The following is a 21,967-nucleotide window of genomic DNA, read 5'->3' on the forward strand; positions in this document are numbered from 1 at the left end:
TAACCAACTCTATTTCTGAACCATCTATCGCTCTGGGATATAACAGGGAAGAAGAGGATACAAAAATGTGGCACAATCAAAAGAGAACTAATGAACAAGAAAATGAAAATAGTTGATCTTTATTCCCATTTTTATGTGTATCATCCGAGGAGGTATAATCATTAGGCATGATTTACCAACGAAACACAGAAGCTTAGAGCGATGATGTAAATAGCTAGAAAGTCACAGCTCAGGCTCAAAGTCAGTGTGCCCACCCAGGAAGCCTAACTCCAGATTCTACAGTCTTTTTTTTTTTTTTTTAATGTTTATTTATTTTTGAGACAGAGAGAATGGGGGAGGGTCAGAGAGAGGGAGACACAGAATCTGAAGCAGGCCCCAGGCTCCGAGCTGTCAGCACAGAGCCTGACATGGGACTCGAACTCACAGACTAGGAGATCATGACCTGAGCCGGAGTCGGACGCCTAACCGACTAAGCCACCCAGGTGCCCCCAGATTCTACACTCTTAATCTCTGCTATAGTGCTTTCCTGAAATTAGCAAAGAATTAGAGGAGAAAAGGAGTGACAAGAAAAGGGAGAGTTAAATGAGAGAGGAAAAAGAAAGGAGGAAGGGGCTTCAGTAATTTCTGTGTTCCAGAAGATAAATGAGGAGAATTAATGCTGCTCTTGAGAGAAGACTACTTCCTGGGGCGCCTGAGTGGCTCAGTCGGTTAAGTGACTGGACTCTTGATTTCTGCTCAGGTCACGATCTCACGGTTTGTGGCTTTGAGCCCCCCAAGTCCAGCTCTGTGCTGACAGTGTGGAGGCTGCTTGGGATTCCCTCTGTCTCCCTACCTCTCTGCCCACCCCTTCTCACTCTCTCTCTCTCAAAAATAAATAAACATAAGCATTAGCTGTTCTTACTTCTAAAAGAACAACTTCCTCAGCCCTCATTCTACGTTTTTAAAAAGTCATTGCATTGTCTTCTTTTCTTTTTCTAACTTTGCACAGTGCTTAGAATGACACTATCCAGACAGCATGTGTCCAGTGAACCCTACTGAGTAACGATGGATTTGCACAAGCACTAAAGGACTCTTAGGCCAGCAGACACACTCTACGATCTGAGGCAGTAAGATCTTCTAGATGACACATTGTCCATTGTTTACTGCTTGTCTAAAGCGATAAGGTCGCAAGAACCAACCTTCAATGGGAGTGGCACCCATGAAACTGCTGTGTGATGGGTCTCGTAGTGACTCTCCATTATGGGTCCCACCACAGCTGCAGGGTGGTGGGCCCTCAGTGGTCTGAGCCCCACCCGCATCCCCACTACCAATGAATGGGCCCGGCCTAGGCCGGCCTAGGCCCATTTGGGCCAATGAGTCACCAAATGAGGTTTCTAGGCACTTCTGAAGAACATGCTTTCTTACCCTTACCTCACCCTTCTTTACCCTTCCTTACCCTGCTAACTAGCAGAATATAAAAAGGGAGGCGATTAGCCCAATAACTACTAGAAGACTACCAAAAACCAGGGAAGTTACTTTAGGATAAAGTTTAGGGTGAGGACAGGAGAGTGGAGAAATGGAGAGACGCTTTGAAGCCACCAATCCTGATCCCTCCCCTCATCTCTGACTTCCTTTATTCGTTCCAATACATTTACTTACCATGGAAACTAGGGTGAAGTAGAGGTGGGTTTTCTGTTACTCGTATTTTAAATTATCCTACCCGTACAGCCTGGTAAAGATAAAAACAGTGAACGTGCATGGTCTGATGTTACCCCCAGCATGGTTCATCAGTTCGAGTTATTCTTCCTTTTGCATCACTGTGATGGCCCGCTCCCCTGACAGATACAGCCTTTCTCCTGTCATGACAGCCCAGTGAAAAACCCCAGCCAGAGCCCCAATCCCTGTAATCTCCCATCCGTCCATCCATCCATCCATCCATCCATCCACCATCCAGCTGATGGGTCAATAGATTTACAGCAAGCACCCATCAAGGCATTTTGCTAGGCATCGTAAGGCTACCAAAAAGAAAAAATTCAGGTGCTCACTGTTCTCAGAGACCCAATAGTCTAAAAGGGGAGAAAAATTATGTATATACCTGCCTACGGTGAAATGTATAAAATTATTGTGTCACCAGAGAAGTGCAAATAAAGCCCCACAGCAGATCAACAAGAGGAAGGGATTGTTTGCAGCTGAGGGGATTAGAGCCATGTTTGTGCTAAAGATGGACTTTGAGCTAGATCTTGGACAATACAGAAATGGTGCAAAAGAAAATGAGCATTCCTGGCAGAGAGGAGCAGGAGCAGAGGCCCAGCAGAAAATAACAGAGAATCCACAGGGAACAGTTGTCTGGAATAGTGTTGGTACTTGGAAGGATCATTGAGGCCAGACTGTGAAGGGATATGATTCCAGATCAAGGAGTTATTCTGGGAGCAGTTGGGTAGATGTTGAATCAGGTGTGAACTGGGTAACAGAATGTGGTTTTGAAAGAAAGAAAGAATATTCAAGCCGGAGCAGAAAGGGAGCAGAAAGCAGAACATCAGCAGAGTGGTTTCCCTGTGTTAAATGGTAAACGGAGGGGCGCCTGGGTGGCTCAGTCGGTTAAGCCTCCAACTCTTGCTTTGGGCTCAGGTCACGATCCCGTGGCAGGATCGAGCCCCTGCGTCAGGCTCTGTGCTGACGGCATGGAGCCTGCTTGGGATTCTCTCCCTCTCTCTCCGCCCCTCCCCAACTTGCGTGCATGCACTCTTTCTCTCTCAAAATAAATAAACTTTAAAAAAGGTAAACTGAGGCATATTAAAAAAATTTTTTTTTCCAAGGGTTTATTTCAAACTGGAAACCAAACCAACGACGGTAAGGAGCACTCCACTGACAGAAGCTAGGGGAAAGGGTTTTACAGAGAGGATGAAGAAGCAAAACGAGGATCTTACTTGATTGACTATAGCTTAAGCAGTCGCCTTATTTGGGAGAGTCTGATCGGCTGCTCTCAAGTTTCATTCCCTCAGATTTGAGTGCTTCGACTCTGGCTTCGACTTTGGTTTCCTTACATAGGCTGCCAAGGCATTAGAGCCACCTCGGTCTAATGGCCTCCTTATATAATTGCTTTAACACCTGGAACATCCCGGGGGCACTCTTCTGTAACCATGAGCCGGGCTGGAGGATATAGAAGACATCGCTTGTGAGGGGGGGTCTAGGGGGAGGGACAGTTATCCAGAGTCTAGGAATGTCACCCCAGTCCCTCACGGGGCAAGCCCAGCCAGCACACCTGTGAGCAGCAGGATGCGGAACCCCGTAGATCAGAACTACGTGGACAAGAAGAAATGCGTATGTGCCGTGTCTCTCCAGGGGCCGGACAGGTGAGCATCTGGGCAGGATCGAGAAGAGGTGCATACCTGGGAAGGACAGGAGAAAGGCAATTCAGGAGCTGACTGGGCAGTAGCATCAAAGCGCCAAGGATGGGGTTCAGGCAAAGGGTCAAGAGCCTGTTCAAGGAGCCGGGGCAACAGCTATGTTGTAGAGACCAAGTGAAGAGAGCGCAGAGTCCAGCAGACCCAGGTTTGAATCCAAGGGCAGCTATGTATCTGCTGGGTAAACTTAGGCAAGCCATTTAACCTCTCTGAGCCTCTGTTTCCTTGACGGAAAAGAAACATAATAATGTCTTCTTCACAGAGTTGTTATAAAGAGTATGAATAATTCATGAGAAGTGCTTGGCACTGGGTGCACTCAATAAATGAGAGCTATTATTGTTATCAATACCATCCTCAATATTTATATTGAACCACAGAGATTTCTTCAGCTCAGGCTCAGAAGACAAAGCAAGGGGAGAGGAGCGTTTGCCACGAGCAGAGAAACCAGGAGGGGGAGCCGGACCTCTCGGAGCAGATCACAGATGACTTCTCTCCCGTGCCGGCCATTTGTAACTGTTGGTCTGCTCATTTGTCCTTACGCTCGGGGCTGCTGTCATTGTCACCATTTCCTACAGCAGAAGTGAAAAGAAACTTAGATTTCTGTCCAACCAGCCCTGTGGCTCGTGCTCTGCTGCTGGCCTAGCCATTCATCTTTTCTGTGGCGTGAGCTGTCATCGATACCCAGGGACACCACCTGCTCGGAGGTTTCGGACAACTGTCTCCATGGTTTCTGGCCAGATCTCATTAGCTAAGTGAGGTGGAGCCCAGTGGGGTTCATAGGTTAACGCTGGTGGGGGAGACCTCGGCGGCGGGGGCTAGGAGACACAGGTGGTTACATGAGATAGTGCTTGTGATAGGAGGGTGTGACTTAGCCAGCTTGGGGCCGGAGGATGCTTACTGGGATAGAAAAGCAAGGTCACGACCTTCTGCAGCCTCCGAGGGGTCTGTGACAACATATTTCATCAGAGGAAGACGTTCACCACAGTGATCCCACATGTTTCCAGTCGATGCGATTTGCCCCCTTTATATTCGACTCACTACCTTCTTGGTGCCCAATCCAATGATGGCCGACATTTCTTAAGCCGTAACTGTGTGCCAGGAGGTACTGGGCTAATACATTTTACATACTGTCCCATTTAATTCTCACCACGACCCTATGAAGTTGGTACTATTGTTTGCTCAATTTTATAGATAAATAGAGGCTCAGAGAGGTTAAGCAACTTGTCGAAGGCCGCACAGCCAGTAAAACTGTGGAGCCAGTTTGAGAATCCAGCTTTTGCCGATTTCAGATTTCCAGCCCTGAATTAGGATGCTAACCCGTGCCTCTCACACTTTAATATGCATATGAGTCACAGAGGATTTGTTAAAATGAAGATTTTGAGTCAGAAAATCTGGATGGGGCCTGAGATGCTGCATTTCTAACCAGCTCCCAGGCTATGTGTATGTTGTTGGTCCATGGATCACACCTTGAGTAGCAAGGGACTTGCCTGATGGATTTGGTTCACAATGGTTGATAGGTTTCTCCCCAAAGGAGGTTGTATTTTGGTCTTGGGTAAAAATCTTTGTTTTTAGAGTTTTTTTTAATGTTTATTTATTTTTGAGAGAAAGAGAGAGAGCAAGCAGGAGAGGGGCAGAGAGAGAGGGAGAGCAGAATCCAAAGCAGTCTCCAGGCTCTGAGCTGTCAGCACAGAGCCCGATGCGCGCCTCGAACCCACAAACCACGAGATCATGACCTGAGCAGAAGTCGGCCACTTAACTGATTGAGCCACCCAGGCGCCCCTTGGAGAAAAACGTTTTAAACCGTTTTGTACTTGTTTTCTGTTATCACAAATTATCACAGATTTAGCACCTTAAAACAACACCCACTATTGCCTCGCAGATTCCATGGGTCAGGTGTCTGGGAACAGCAGGACTTTCTGCTCAGATTCGCACATGGCTTCATGAAGGCGCCATCCAGGCTGTGTTCTCACCTGGAGCTCAGAGTTCTTGTTCAAGTACGTTTGGGTTGTCCTGAAATTCAGTGTCTTGCAGCTAGAGGACTGAGATCCCTGTTTCCCAGCTGGCTGTCAGGCAGGGGCCGGCTCTCAGCACCCCTAGAGACTGTTGCCTTGCAGACTTCAAATATCTTGGACTTTTTCTGTCTCTGACCTCTAGATCCGGATGTAGAGGGCCATGTGATGAGGTCAAGACCACCCAAACAATCTCCCTATCTTGAGGTTAACTGATTTAGGATCTTAATTACATCTACAGAATTTCTTCACAGCAGGGCCTAGGTTAGTGTTTGACCAACCAGCTAGAAGGCTTGAGCATACCAGGCACCAGACGTCTGGGCGACCATGTTAGAATTCTGCCCATAACAAAGTATATTGGTTTTCCTGCTTGAGCTGTGTCGTTGACTGATGAACGTTTGTAGAGTCATGGAAACTGAGGCTGCGTCAACGGCCTCATTTCTGCTTTCATTTCTACTTATTTGTTGTAAGCCCCTTCTTTAGCATGAACATTTACCAACAGTTGTTTCAAAATAATCATGAACTGTCATGAGGGAGATTCCAGCAAATTGAGCTCAGCCCTTTTTCTTGTTTGTTATGTAAACTGAAAGGGCAGGCTGATACATAGACCATTTGGGGTTTTTCACTGACTCATAACCAATGTCCAGGAATAAGACTTCAGATGCAGTGATGTTTACATGCAAGCAGCAGCTTCTGCTTAAGGAGGAGTGCTCCGTAGATGCCGTGAGCTGAAAAACGTTTTCAAGAAGGAGGGTTTGTAATACCCTGACAGCAAAGATCTGACTGAGGTCCCGGGGTTCCAGCTCATCCTTTGTGAGTTCTGTCCTGTTTCCCTTCAGTGGCACTGTCCTAGAGTTACGTGGCTCATAAAATGAGCCAGCGTCGTTTTCCTTACTTGGGTCTGAAAAGAGAAGTCAAAGTAAGAAGTGGGAAAGAAGCTATAGAAACCTGCAGGGGGAGGGGATTCCTAGGAGTTTTATACAGGGGGGGGGGAACACTGAGAGTGATGTAACACACACACCCTGTGGATTCTGGGTTTGGAGAGTGTGGACAGATTCAGCTCGTTGTCAAGAGGCAGGGCTGGGCAAGGCATAATCCTGGTGATGCTGCTTCCACGGCAATTCTCCTTAGTACCTCCAAAGCTATAGCAAGATCACCATGTAGGAAATACCCCAGGTTTCTTAGCCAGCTTGCAGCATAGAGAACAGTGAGGGAACCGTTGCAGGAAATCTATTGTCCACTGGAACCTCTCAGTGAGGGGGGGGGGGGTGGGTATTGTAGGGATTGTAGGGATTGTAGGGGGTGGGGATTACTTCCTCTAGAGTGTGAAAGGTTCGACTGAGGTGACTGCCTTTAACTACATTCTTGCCAACACAAAATGCTTTGCATTTTTGGTTTCATGGCATCATTTTTGAAATACGAATCATAAAAGCAGTGCATTTCTGCTGTGTCTGCTGAGACTTACTTTATCACTCTCCTATTTCAGTGTCAATAAAATGATGCTGTCATTCCAGCTGGGAGGTATTTTGATTGTTCCAGACAGAAAGCTGGCTGATCACATTGGGAAAGAGAGAGAGAGAGAAAGAGAGAGAACTTCTGTGTGTCTCCTTTCTGAGGTTGAGAAGAAAATGATCTCATTTTAGCAATGGATAAATGCATTTTGATGGTAACTGATTACCAAGTTGAGACCTCCTATAAAGTCTTCTAGCACCGTGGCGATTTACTAACGGACAAAGAGAATCCCTTGCTAAAGTCATCATTAGCAAAAATCTTATGCCACTGGCTTCTAAGTAAGCATAAATGTAGAGTAGTAAAATAGAGACTGGGGATAAAATAAGAGGGTTGGAGTAAATGATCTCCTTTGATTTAAAGAAAATTCCAAGCTGGATGTTGGAAGACTCAGCAATGATGAGAAATGCCTGAAGAGAGAGAGTATTCATTTAGGAAGGTAGTGGAAATCTTCTCAAGTGATAAATGAACTTGTGGATATGGGTGTGTGTGTGTGTGTGTGTGTGTGTGTGTGTGTGTGTGTGTGTGTGTGTTTGTCTCCAACTTCGAGGTGAATATTTTTTTAAAGTCTTGGAATGGTGGCTCAGTTGATGGCAGAATGGAAAGGACTCAGAGACCAGCCAGAAACCTTGGAGCAAGGCAGGCATTTCCAGAAGGTCTTGGCAGAAAGAGTCAGATGGAGAGACGGGCTAGCTGGTTAGTGCCAGGGAGGGTGAGAGAGGAGCCACAGGTGGGTGGGGCACAGCCCACATGGTAGAGAGGTCTGGGCAGTCTGAAACCCCACTTAGCTGCCCTGGGTAGTGGGTAGGAGGGACTGTGCCTTAGAAAGCATGGTGGTGGGATTTGGGTTCTTGGGGGGATTGACAAAGAAGAGTACACACCCAGTCTAGAACAAATGGGATACAGCAAGGGTCCCAGAAAAGGGACTTAATCTCCAGGCAGGTGACCAGCTACTAGAGTCAGGGGAAAGTCTGGTATAGGCCCAACACAAGGCTGATCTGATGCTATTCTCTTAAGAAACCAGCCTTGGGCTCCTTAAATTCCCCAGACTAGAGACACTCGAGCGCCTCAGATGTTCCCAACTGTACTAACTGCCAAATCCTAGAATCAGGCCCGTGATTTCAAGAAGTTTAAGATGTGGTTCTGTCTTCAAGGAGTTTATAATCTATTTGGGAACAAAAGGTCAGCACACATCAGAGAAGAATATGTCTGTATGCCCATTAACTCGGTTGTGTACTAGTTGTAGGTATTATGAAAAGGCAAAAGTCAAGGACAGATTCATGGGAGAGGTGAGCTTTGGGGGATGGCTTGAATTTTTTCCAAGCAAGGAAGAACAGGTTCTGGGCATTGGGGGCTAGATGCTCATGAGGGTGGACAAAAGAAGGTAAGAACTCTCCTGAGATACCTTCCCCATCCTGCTCCAACCCAGGCAGGAATAGTTAAGCCCCTCATTCCTGTAAGGGAAGCCACTAGGGGAACAGCTAGAAAGTGGAACATAGAGAAAGGAAGTGGAGTTTGCTTGACAAGAGGAGAATGTGATCAGAATGGCTGGGGAGGGAGCTCCCAGCTTCTGTGTGTGGGACTAAGAGTCTGTTTCAGACTCCAAGCTAATTCAGCCTTGACTTGTACTTGTGCCATTCACAAGCCTATAGGGCATTTTCCTACATGCTTCCTGTCTATGCTCCCCACCCTTATCACTCTGACTCCTTATTTCCCTTCTATTAGTTTAGTGACTACAGCAGAATCAAATTTTCCTATTAACTAAAACCCTTGGGATCTTGGAGCCTTCATCCACTTTTCCCCTCACAGATGACATAATGATACACACTGTGATCCAGAAGCTCTGGATCCCGTGGCTGACAGAGTAGGCCACCTGTTCAGCATCAACAGGATGAGTATCACCATCAAGATGACTACTCTGTATTGAGGGGTATGAGTCAACTCAGCATCTTTGTCTATCTTTGTGACTTTTACTGTAAAAAAGAAAATGAGTTTTAACGTATTTCCTTAGCACTGGCAGTTGCCTTTCCCAGTCAGCTACCACTTAAGACATTCCTGATGGCTAATGTCAGATCTCAGGATACTGGCCTATGATGCTGGGAAAGGAGCTGGTGTCAGAGTCTTGGCTCTGAGCTGAGGTTTGACTCTGTGGGAGCAGCCACAAGCAGGAGCTGGGATAATCCTTTTCCTTTAGCAGCTGCTTAAGCAGACCTGACATTTGGGTTGGAAAAGGATTTCAACTCACCCCAAAGTAGAGAAATTACTTTTTCACCATCAGAAAGTAATGTACGTGCTGCAAGACGGAGGAAGCTTTTCCTGACTTGCAGCAGGAAAAAGCTGGACGCCTACAGGGTACTGTGCAGGGAGTGGATGGCGACTGACACTTGTTTAGCAATTTACAGCAGATTGTTTTAAACCTCATTTAATCCCCCCAGCAAGCCCGAGATAAAGGGGTCATTTTATCATGTATTCCACAGACAAGGAAACAGATGCACTTTCTTAAGCAACCGTCAGTGAGTTGCAATCCAGAAATGAACCCAGTCTCTTTGAATCCCCTTCCCACATCCTTCCCAATAAATTAGAGGTTCTATTCCACCGTGTGGCAATCAGCTGTAGAACACGTGACTTTTGATCTCAGGGTTGTGAGTTTGAGCCCCATGTCGGGTGTAGAGGTTACTTAAAAATAAAACTTAAAAAAATTAGATTTAGTGGTAATAGGCCATTAGATTTAATGGAGTTAGACCATCTGGGATCTGAATCATGGCTCCACCAACGTTTATCCGTGTGACCTTGGGCAAGTTACTTAACCTCTCTGTCTCTTGTTTCCTCACTATTACAAGGGGGAACATAATAGTACCCACCTCATAGCACCATTGTGTGCATTGAAAAAGGCAATGCAGGGGCGCCTGGGTGGCTCAGTCGGTTAGGGGTCCGAGTTCAGCTCAGGTCATGATCTCGCGGTCCGTGAGTTCGAGCCCCACATCGGGCTCTGTGCTGACAGCTCGGAGCCTGGGGCTTGTTTCCGATTCTGTGTCTCCCTCTCTCTCTGACCCTCCCCCGTTCACGCTCTGTCTCTCTCTGTCTCAAAAATAAATAAACGTTAAAAAAAAATTTAAAAAAAAGAAAAAGAAAAAGGCAACGCACCGGGAGTTCTATAGCTCAACGGCTGACACGTAGCTGTTGGGCGAATGGCAAGTATTGAAGTGTGGGATATATAAGCAGCGAAAGCATGCAATAAACACATTCCTATAGAGAGGGATGAGTGTACTAAGCTATAGGGATTCGAAGGAGACCAAGAATTTCTGCCCTTAAAAAAAAGCCTCCCGGTCTCCTGGGAAAGATAGAGACATAAACAAATAACTATAATGCGATGTGACAGTGCTACAGCAGAAGTCTGTCTGGATTTGCCAAAGGAGTTTTACTCAGCAGTGACCATGACATTCTGTTGCTGTGGATAGATGTTAGTTTTGATTCCACCAGAGAATCACAATGCATATTTCATCCTCCTTGAAGTAGAAGGGAGTTGAGTAAGTGTCCCTGGGTATCGGGGTTTGGCCAACCCCACTGCTAAAATCCATAGCTTAAGAAACGAACATGTGTCTCCATTCTGCCTTTCCTGCTGAGCTCCCCTGTCCTTGGGTAGCCTGGGAGGGGGTTTCATACCCCGTGTTCTGCCTCTTGATTAAGACTCTGGGGGCTCAGCAGCATCTTATAATGCACCCAGGAGCAAGCTACCTGGCCTAATTCTACAGGAGGTTAATCATGCCATGCCTACAAAGAACCTAAATTAATAAAGAGAACATTAAACGTGTCAGGTTTAAGTGACTGAAATCACTTAAGCTATACTTTGTTGTTTTCAGTTGTTTATCCTGTGAGTTCATGTCCTGAGCAAGGACATTTGCAAATAGCCATCTGGATGAATATGCCACAAACATTATTCCTTGTATGATTTCAAGACCTTTTTACCCCATTGTCTCCCCAACCTCCAACCCATATCATGGCCTAGGGTAAGTTACAGAAACCCTCTGAGTTATTGTTTTGCTAATTAGAGTCAATGAAAATTGAGATGTTTTAAAACATTTACAGAGAATATTGGCAATACTTTCAGTGTCATAAAGCAAGAAGAGACATTATCATGTAACCGCATAAAATTAAAGTCAATCAAATGGGGAAAAAAGTTGGATTATTCCAGGATAAATTCCAAGTGCGCGTAATATTTAAATGTATAAAGATGAAGCCATCTTCTCTCTTAGAAGAAACTAAAACAGAGTTTTTCACTTCGGAATAGGGGAAGGCCTTTTTAATTATGACATGAAACTCAAAACCGTGGAAGAAAAGATTGGTATGTTCAATCCCATAACGTTGAAGTTTGCTGCAAGGAAAAAAACCATAAGCAAAGTCAAAAGGCAAATGACAAATTGGATGGAAACATTTGCAGCTGTATTACAGACCAAAGACTAATTTCCCTTAACATATGAGCTCCCGCGAATCAGAAAGCGAAAGACTAATGGTGTAATACAAACATAGGCAAAGCATGTGAACTGGCTGGAAGAGGAAGAAGTGGATCCTAGGCACACAGAAGTGGCTCGGCATCACTCACGATAGAAGAAATTAATTTAAATTAAAATCATACTGAGATGACAATTTTCATTCATCAGGTTAGCATAGATCCCTGAAATCTGATAACATGCCCTGTGGATAAGGGTATCCTGAAACGGGCACTTTCATACTGTGCCTGTGGGGGTATAAATTGGCACAACAGTAGGTAGAGCAATTTGGCATCAGCTCCACTTTTATGTAATTTTTAAATGAAACTTTTTAAATGTTTATTTATGAGACAGAGAGAGCATGCAAGAGCGGTGGGGGTGGGGGAGCACACAGCGAGGGGGAGACAGAGGATCCGGGGTCAGTAATAGAAAGGATGTTTCACTGTATATACTTTTTGTTTGGTGTTTGGTATTTCCTACCCATTGAACTATGTGAAGGTATCACCTATGAAAACTTCAAAACTGAAATACAAAGTGATAATAGGCCAAAATTTGCTGATGGTAATTAATTAAACACAATTAATTTGATTCATAAATTGAATGATTAAATGGCCAAGTTTCTAAACCCATGTGTGATTGTCTACCTGTTCCATCTGTATTCCTTCTCCCTGATTTAAAAAAAAAAATTTTTTTTTTAATGTGTGTTTATTTTTGAGAGAGAGAGAGCGACAGAGTGCGAGCAGGGGAGGGGCAGGGAGAGAGGGAGACACAGAATCCCACGCAGGCTCCAGGCTCTGAGATGTCAGCACAGAGCCCGACAAGGGTCTTGAACCCATGAACGGTGAGATCATGACCTGAGCTGAAGTTGGACACTTAACTGACTGAGCCACCCAGGCACCCCAGCCTTCTCCCTGATTCTTTTTTTTTTTTAACGTTTATTTATTTATTTATTTATTTATTTTATTTTTTTATTAAAAAAAATTTTTTTTTCAACGTTTTTTATTTATTTTTGGGACAGAGAGAGACAGAGCATGAACGGGGGAGGGGCAGAGAGAGAGGGAGACACAAAATTTTTTTTTCAACGTTTTTAATTTATTTTTGGGACAGAGAGAGACAGAGCATGAACGGGGGAGGGGCAGAGAGAGAGGGAGACACAGAATCGGAAACAGGCTCCAGGCTCCGAGCCATCAGCCCAGAGCCTGACGCGGGGCTCGAACTCACGGACCGCGAGATCGTGACCTGGCTGAAGTCGGACGCTTAACCGACTGCGCCACCCAGGCGCCCCAACGTTTATTTATTTTTGAGACAGAGAGAGACATAGCATGAACGGGGGAGGGTTAGAGAGAGGGAGACACAGAATCTGAAACAGGCTCCAGGCTCTGAGCTGTCAGCACAGAGCCCGACGTGGGGTTCGAACTCATGGACCGCGAGATCATGACCTGAGCCGAAGTCGGCCGCTCAACCGACTGAGCCACCCAGGCACCCTTCTTCTCCCTGATTCTTAACATAATCCAGTTTTATTTAGGCATCTACCACTCCCAACATACCCCCTGTGTCTCAGTCTGCATCTGGGACTGGCTGCTCTAAGGGCAAGTCCTTTCCCATGGCCAGGAACTGGTTCAGGAACCATGGCCAAAGTCAGTGTATATCACTGCCCTGAGAACAAGGCTTGACTCAAGAATGCCAGAGGCTCCTGGGAAAGACATGCCCCTGCTCTTAGGTGAAGTGCGCCTAAATTGATGGCATTTCTAGGTGGAACCAGTCACCGCCACAGCCATTTTGCCTCCATGTAGGGAGCAGCTTTAGGTGAAAGCCAACCCATTGAGGAGGTCATGTCAGGAGACTGCAGAGAAACAGATCCAGGGCCACTACATTAAACTGCCCTTGAAGCCGCCCTACCTCCTGGGCTTGCAGCGGTATGAAGCAACACTTTTCCTCATCGTTTATGTGAGTTTGAATCCAATTTTCTGTTACTTGAAGCTGTAGGCTAATACCCATGTCACAGAGGAGTATTTCCAAGAATCTATGAAACACATGGGTAAGTCAGAAGGAAAAAATACCTCCTGAAGTTTCTCAGACTTAGCAAACTGCCAAGGCACATGGCATGTGTTGACATAGAAACTTTCCCAATCAGGCTCTGAACTCCGAGTAGAATATGGTACAGAAGTAGCCAGGGGGATGGAGTGGAGAGACAGAGAAGGATTCCAACATTTTCTGTGGTTGTGACTGGGTAGGGGGCCTACTGGGTGAGTTTTATCTCCCTTTTCTATATTTCCTGTGATAAAAAAAAGTAAAAAAAAAATTTTTTTTATGACGAAAAACTAAATACCAGCCAAAAAGGCCACTTGGAAGCAGATTGGTAGAGAGGCTGGGCCAAGCAAATCCCAATAAGTTAAGGTCAGGTTTTCAAAGTACAACCCTGAAGGCTAAATAAATAAATGCTTATAAAAAGCTCTTCATAAATTAGAGATTAGAAGTTTAAGAACTCCTAGTAGCCTGAGGCTATCAGGAGTGAAGGATTTAAAATGAAACCCCAAAAGCAAATATAGATCACAGCTGGAATACTTACAGCAGACCTTACTGTTCTGCTCCCGAGACACTAATTTGCACCAATAATTTGGAGGTGATGTGTTTCTAATCGCCCCTCATATGGACTCGGTTTTCACTTTCTGGTACTTTCCACAGGCTGAGGTCACTACAGGACTCAGGGTGTGAGGCTTTAGCATCCCCTGGAAGTGGGTAATAGGACATTTTTTCCCCTTCTTACTCCACTGACAACCTTTGAGGAATGCAAGGAGGACTCCATAGAGGAGACCGAGTCTAGGATAATCAGGGAGGGAGGTGACAGGAAACCAGGAAGAGAGTGCAATGACCCAGGAGCAAAAAGGTTAGATAAGACAGGGACCGAAAAGTGTCTGCTGGACTTGGCAACCAGGAAATCACTGGTGACTTGGGGCAAGAGCAGTGACCAGAGTTAAGTTCAAGGCAGGTGAGGAGCATCCTTCCAGTCTTAATAAACGTGGCTGGGAAGCAGAGGAGAAGGAGGGTGGACGCTGGAGCAAGCAGAAGGTTTATGGAGGACAGTGCCTGTTGGTAGGCTGAAGGAAAGAATCAGTAGAATGAGAATGCTTTTTGGTGCCCAAGGAGTCAAGGTTAACAGGTTGAGTATGGTTCAGAGATTGCGGGAGGCGGGGGGATCCAGAGAGCCAGGTGGAGCAAGTTCCTTAGGCAGAACGACTCCTGTTCCACTCAGAGAAGGAAAAAAAAGAGGGAAGGGAAGATGGATGCATGTGTGATAAATATAGAAGTAGGAGGGCAGGAAATTGAGAGATGCCAGTCTGATATCCTCTATTTTCTTTGTGCCTATGGGAGCGAGAGGGGTGTAGATGTCTTGGGAACATTGGCAAGCTTTTTTTTTTTTTTTAATTTAATTTAATTTTTATTTTTTTTAAATATATGAAATTTATTGTCAAATTGGTTTCCATACAACACCCAGTGCTCATCCCAACAGGTTTGGCAAGCTTTTAAAAGTCATTACGGGGGGGGGGGGGGGGGCGCCTGGGTGGCGCAGTCGGTTAAGCGTCCGACCTCAGCCAGGTCACGATCTCGCAGTCCGTGAGTTCCAGCCCCGCGTCAGGCTCTGGGCTGATGGCTCGGAGCCTGGAGCCTGTTTCCGATTCTGTGTCTCCCTCTCTCTCTGCCCCTCCCCCGTTCATGCTCTGTCTCTCTCTGTCCCAAAAATAAATTAAAAAAAAAAAAAGTTGAAAAAAAATTAAAAAAAAAAGTCATTACGAGGGGTGAAGCAGCTAATAACTGGGAACCAAAGAACTGTCAGGAAGAATCCAGGTGGCAGCTGAGATTAGAACCTGGGAGGTTAGCCTGTGTGAAGGTAGAAGAGGCAGATCGTCCTGGGTTGTGGTGTGGTGGATGGTAAGAGTGGGAGGGAAAGGAGTGAAAAAAGCACCGGCCTTGGAATGATTGCATTGCAAACCCCTACACGAGATGAGGAACTGAGGGCAGGAGAGGTGGTGGTGGTGGTGGTGGGAGGGGGGTCAGGAAAAAGAAAAGAAGGAAGGACTTAAAGAAAAAAAAAAAAAAGAACGGTTGGGGACAGTGGTTCTCAATACAGGTTTGCAGGATAGGGCCCTTAACATGCAGATCTCTGGGGCGCGTGTTAGAGATTTCAAGTTAGTGAGACCTAAGTGGAACCTAAGGATCTCCGTTATTTTCCAACTTATTATTTTTTAAAAATGAGTAATATGCATGTGACATGAAATTCATAAAGTACAAAAGACATGCAATGAAAAGTAAGTCTTTCACCCCTGTGGCAACTCCTGCTGCCATTGTCTCAGATGTTCTGTTAGGGACATTCAATACGTAATCCCATATAAAATATGCTTTTTTTTCCCTTTATGCAAACAACAGCATGTTATACACACTGTCCTACACTTCTTTTTTTCACTTAACCGTATATCTTAAAGATCAATCCATATCAGTTGTTAAAAGCTCCTTCAATGTTCTATTGACTGCTTGGAATTCTACCTTTTGATAGCAAAAGATGGAAAACAATAGGTGCTCATATTAATTCTCTGCTTCAGGGATTTCCAACACTGGAGGAGTTTTTCGATACCCTGCGGAGAGATGTACTAGAATTTGGAATGTTCTTAATAGATTGTGATTTGGGGGTGCGGGATTCATGGGTTACATGTTGAAAAACACTTGTCACAGGACGTGAGAGCAAAATGAGTTTAAACAATGGAAATACTGAGAGAAAGAGAAAACTGGATGGACTAGGAGCTTTTAGTTTGCATCATGATCTCTACTGATTTAATTGGGAGATTTCATCCTGAAGATATCATTCCCTGGGACATATATACAAAATACACTATTTGTGCATATTTAGAAAATGGTGATGTATATTAACAGCTGCTGAATCCCAGTGACAACAGGCAAAGCAAAAACAAAAATAAAACCAAAAACCAAAAACAAAGCCAAAAGAACAAACAAAATTCATAAGAAATACATTCCCACGTGCTGTCGAGGTTTCCATAAAGAAAGCTATGGAAAATCTCCAAGGGACAGATCTTTTTATTGCATCGTTGTTTATTTTTGCTGCTAGAAAAAGTAATTGAGGGGCGTCTGGCCGGCTCAGTCAGTAGAGTCGTGAGTTCAAGCCCCACAATGGGCATGGAGCCTACTTAAAAAAATAATAACGAAAAACTAAAAATAAATAAAAAACTATCAAAACTAAATGCAATGAGTCTGCCACATTGAATTTCCCAGAATTTTTTTTTTTTTTAACGTTTATTTATTTTTGAGACAGAGAGAGACAGAGCACAAATGGGCGAGGGGCAGAGAGAGAGGGAGACACAGAACCGGAAGCAGGCTCCAGGCTCTGAGCCATCAGCTCAGCTCAGTTCGACGCGGGGCTCGAACTCACGGATGGTGAGATCGTGACCCGAGCTGAAGTCGGACGCTTAACCGGCTGAGCCACCCAGGCGCCCCTAATTTCCCAGAATTCTTCAATTCTGCTTGGATTTCTTGATTTGGGGCTAGGACAGACTTAGAAAGTAGATGACTCTGAATTGAAACACAGGTTGATCGCACACCCCGTAATATTTCCACTACTGGCCACCACTTCCCACCAAGGAATGTTCTTGCCAGAAGAGCCAGACATCCAGCCTCCAGAGTGACAACTCTCATTTTCTGCGTAACTACAGGCAGGTGTTCTAGATGACACTGACGGCTACCAATCAGGTGAGCTCTTCAGGGAATCACCCAGCGAGATCACTTGGTCCAACAGGTCCTGCCAGCATTACGCTACTGTGGCTGAAACAGAAAGGTAAGCAAGACCTTTAATATGGTACAAACATATCAGACATCCGTTGAGATAGAAGAATCCTTAAATGTGAAAAGATGGGAAATAATACATGTGCATTTTGTTTCTAATTCAGGGATTACCAGCATCTGGGGAGTTTTACGATATCTTATACACTTCCCCTTTCCTTTCATTGTCCTGCCCTAAAAGTGTTGTGTGTGAGCTTAAGAATAGTGGATTGGGATTTTGAGATATATCAAAAGATCCCCTCAAGATGACACAAAACCTCCTCACATGGAATTGATATTTTAAAAAACCCAGTAGCAGGGCACCTGGCTGGTTCAGATGGAAGATCATGCAACTCTTGATCTCAGGGTCGTGGGTTCGAGCACCATGTTGGGTGTAAAGGTTACTTAAATAAATGAATATTTAAAAATTTTTAAAAAGTTAAAAAAAAAAAAGTTAAAAAAAAATCTTCTTGAGATTTCCAAGAAGGATGAGGTGCTTTACTTTTTAGCTCTGTACCCAGATATTGATTGGTGTTTTATAATTATATAATGTAGGATTCACCTCCCCTGCTTTGACATTTATTTTCCTGATATGATATAAAATGGTATGTAGCATATAACTAAAAAGAGATTCAGGGAAGGATTCTAAGGCACTTCCTTTCTCTTCCAAATTATCCTAACCTTCATTCCATAGTTTTTCTAAGCTGGTGATAATGCCTTTGAATGTTGAAGAGTTACCAGGTGAAACCTAAGACAGGTGAAATCTTTAACTGAAAAGTCATTGCCTTCTGTAATGCTTTATTTTTTCTTTAAAAAAAATTTTTTTTTTAAATCTTTATTTATTTTTGACAGAGAGACAGAGTGCAAGTGGGGGAGGGTCAGAGAGAGAGGGAGACCCAGAATTAGGAGTAGGCTCCAGGCTCTGAGGTGTCAGCACAGAGCCTGATCGATGTGGGGCTCGAACTCACGAACCACGAGATCATGACCTAAGCTGAAGTCTGATGCTTAACCAACTGAGTCACTCAGGCGCCCCTGTAATGCTTTATTTTTTCAACTTACATGGATTGTCAATTGATCATATCAGCTTTCTGCTAGGCATGGTGGGACGGGCTGAGAAGTGCCTTGCCCTCAAGGAATGTACAATTTGGTTGGAGGGATGCACAGTAGCACACAGTTCAGCGCTACATGAATGGAACAAAGGAGTGCTTTAGGCTATTCAAGAAACAGATGAATGGATTTGAAGTTAGTCACAGCAAACTTCAGTAGGCAGGTGGAGGAATAAGTTTTTCTAGGTAAGGCAAATGGTCTCAGTAAAAGCATAGAGGCAGGAATTAATAAACAGACGGGCGTGTAGATTAAATTAAATAAATGGATATACTGAAAGGGTTTACGATTGGGAGTAGTGGGAGCTACGTTAGGGAGGATAGTGAGTGGGATTCCATTGTGGGGGACCTTGAAGGCCTGGCTAAGGAGTATACCTTTAGTACTGGAGGCACCAGGAGGGAATTGAAAGCTTCTGAGAAAAGGAGGGGCACAGAAAAAGTGGATTAGGGGCGTTGATTTGTTGGTGGAAGGTAGAATGATTTTGAAGAGAGATTGGAGGTGAGAGAGGCTGTTTGGTACGAGTTGATGAGGGTATCCACCAGGATGGGAGATCGACCTTGCGAAGGAAGGGTCAGGCAGGAGAAAGACGGCAGGAGACTAGACCACGGGGGAGGAGGGTATGTGAGGTTTCAGGTTGGAGTTAGTTGGAAAATACCGGTTTCATGAAGAGAAACACATCAGAAGAAGGGCTGGTTTGGGTTGAGGGAGAAACCATGGATACCTGCTACATTCAGGTTGCTGGCGGGACACTTGGGCAATAACGTCCAAGGTATGTAATTGTTGCCGCATAAACGGACCAGAGCTGCGGTTTGTTTGCCTCTGCTCCGAGGCGGGCTTGCGTGGGGGTTATTAGAAGGTTTTGCCCACTCAGCTTTGTTCCTTTCAGGCAGGAGAGGAGCACACGCTGGCAGAGCATCCCCAGTCCTCAAGGGGCCCATGAAGTCAGGAAGTATAATTTTAATAGAATTAGCTGAAAGATGAGCAAAAGTCAGGTGGTGGCTTGGTAGTATGTCACTGCCGCTAACTTTGACATGCTAAGTGTATCATTGTTAATAGCTTTTGTGCAGGGCTCAGAGGACTAACACTTAGCAAATTAGATTCCTCAGTTTTTGTCCTGCTCTTATAATTTAGGGTATATTACCTTGGGCAAACCATTTAACCTCTCTGTGCCTTGGCTCCCTGTCCATAAAATAGAAAGCTCATTGTGGCAGCATTCATAAACATGTTGAAAGCTCCAGATAAAAAGCATCGTAGGGTTCTCTCCTTCCACCCCCACTCCAAAGACTGAGTCAGTCTTTCAAAAAGGTCATCCATTTCATTGAATTCTTTCAATGGCTAACTTAGCTAATAAGCATTTTTCTAAAAGGCGTTTGCCAGTCCAGGGCTGAAAAATGTAGTCTATAACTGCCTTCCCTGCCTTCTGGGCCTGCTTATTCTGCTGGCCCCCTTTCACTCAGTGGCTGGTTGTCAGTCGATTCTCATCTCTAGGCTCCTGGATCAATCCCAGCCATATTGGAAGGGAATGAGAGTTCTGTATTAACATTCTGGGACCTCAGTACAAGGCGACCGTGATCAATGTGAAATTCAGTCTCAGTTCTGGGTATTAAGTTCCTGCTTTGTTTTTACGTCTCCCTTTGCCACATCTAGCCTTTGGATACCTGTCTTATCACCCCGAGCCCAAGTCCCTGCCCTGCAAGCTTGTCTAGTACATTATCTCAAAGACCTGAATTCTATTTGTTTTCATCAATTCCTTATAAGGAGAGGAATCCAGACCTGGAAGACAGCACTGAAGCTGGGGCTTTGCTACAAGCAACATATTTTCTTAATGCCTGCCACAATTTCCCAATTTTTTGTCTGCTCCTGGATTTCCCAAGGTTGTGTTCCAGCTGCCCACTGGCTTACAACACTTGCATTCTCTGTGTTGAACCAGCGTCATGCTGGCTGCTTTCCTGGCCGCTGCCTGTGCCCTACCCTTCAGATACTGTCTTCCGGTTGCCTGCTCATCACGCCAGCTGTGTCTGCCTCCAATTCCATGATGTATCTAGGTCTGGTCTCCGCTTCTTCCAGTCTACCTCACCCTTATTACAGTTAATCCTTTTACATTAAACGAAAGCAGATATTCGCTGGTGTGGAAACTGATGTGGTACTGGAATTTTATCCTTGTTTACATCTTTGTTTGTGTTGGAAGTGCTTGGGATCACTTCCAAAACCTGCTCAGAGAGCTTTCCTGTCTCTTTTAGGAGAAACAAATGAACAGTTGACAATACCTTATGTCTAAAACCAAGCCTCAAGACCACTAGTTTCATTGTCAAATTACATTATTTAAACTTGATTGTGCTTTCAGACATAAACATTTTTATGTTTATTTATTTTTGAGAAAGAGAGAGAGAGAGAGGGAGCGGGAGTGGGAGGGAGGGGTGTTGCAGAAAGAGAGAGGGAGAGAGAATCCCAAGCAGGCTCTGTGCTGTCCATATAGAGCCCAATGCAGGGCTTGAACCCACGAGCTGTGAGATCAGGACCTGAGCCAAAACCAAGAGTTGGACACTTAACTGACTGAGCCACCCGGGTGCCCCCAGACATACTAATATATTTTAAAGTATATTTTGGCCAGTGTTCATTTGTGTCTCACAATATGAAGGCATCTTATTGGAACTTGATGGCTTTGTGGTCATAGGAAATAAACAAATCAAGGCTGGGGACAATGTTCTACAATGGTAGTTTCAACCTCTAAGGTACATTGTAATCTTTTGGAGGGCTTGTTAAAACAGATTGTTGTGGGACCAGCCAGAGTGGCTCAGTCACTTAAGCTTCCAACCCTTGATCTCAGTGCAGGTCACGACCTCATGGCTTGAGTTCGGGCCCCACATCAGGCTCTGCCATGATGGCGCGGGGACCTGCTTAAGATTGTCTCTCCTTCTCTCTGTCCCTCTCCCACTTGTGCTCTCTCTCTGAAAATAAATAAACAGATGGCTGGGTCCCACACCCAGAGTTTCTCTGGAGCGATGCCTGAGACTTTGCATTTCTAACAAAGTTCTCAGGTGTGGTGACACAATTGGTCCTGAGAATACACTTGAGAACCATTGGTCATATGTTTAAACTGGCCACAGGTAACCAAAAGCTGCCTAGCAGTACTGATCAGTTCAAATTCTTGTCTGAATGGATGAGGTGGATTGCTGAGAAATAAACTTCTACATTAAATTTCAGTTGCAGCAGTTAGAATGACTGCTGGTTTCAGAGGTCTTCTCAAACCACCATTACTTATGAGGACACAGTTTCTTTACACTTCAGTTTCCTTATGCATAAAATAAGGATAGCTTCTGTGCTGTCCTTCCCCTAGCGTTGTGCAGGTCAGATGAAATGGGAATGAACATATTTGAACCGTAAAGTGGTATGGCCCCCGGAGGTATTGCAATGGTTTTTCAATACTTTTCTTAAAATAGCACCAGTTTCTTTTGGCTCTCTTGCATTTCTGATTAATTCCAGCAGGTTTAATGCAGGCGTATAGAGTACTTTTATTGCTATAATAATTAAACTCAAACTTCAAACTTAAAAAAACATTTCATTCAATGAGATCAGAAATACCTTACAAACGTTCCAAAGAGGCAAGAATGATTCCCAGTCTCTACAGCAGTAAGAGAGCTATAAGACC

The sequence above is a fragment of the Neofelis nebulosa genome, chromosome 7 (assembly GCF_028018385.1).
Source record: "Neofelis nebulosa isolate mNeoNeb1 chromosome 7, mNeoNeb1.pri, whole genome shotgun sequence".
Taxonomy (NCBI): domain Eukaryota; kingdom Metazoa; phylum Chordata; class Mammalia; order Carnivora; family Felidae; genus Neofelis; species Neofelis nebulosa.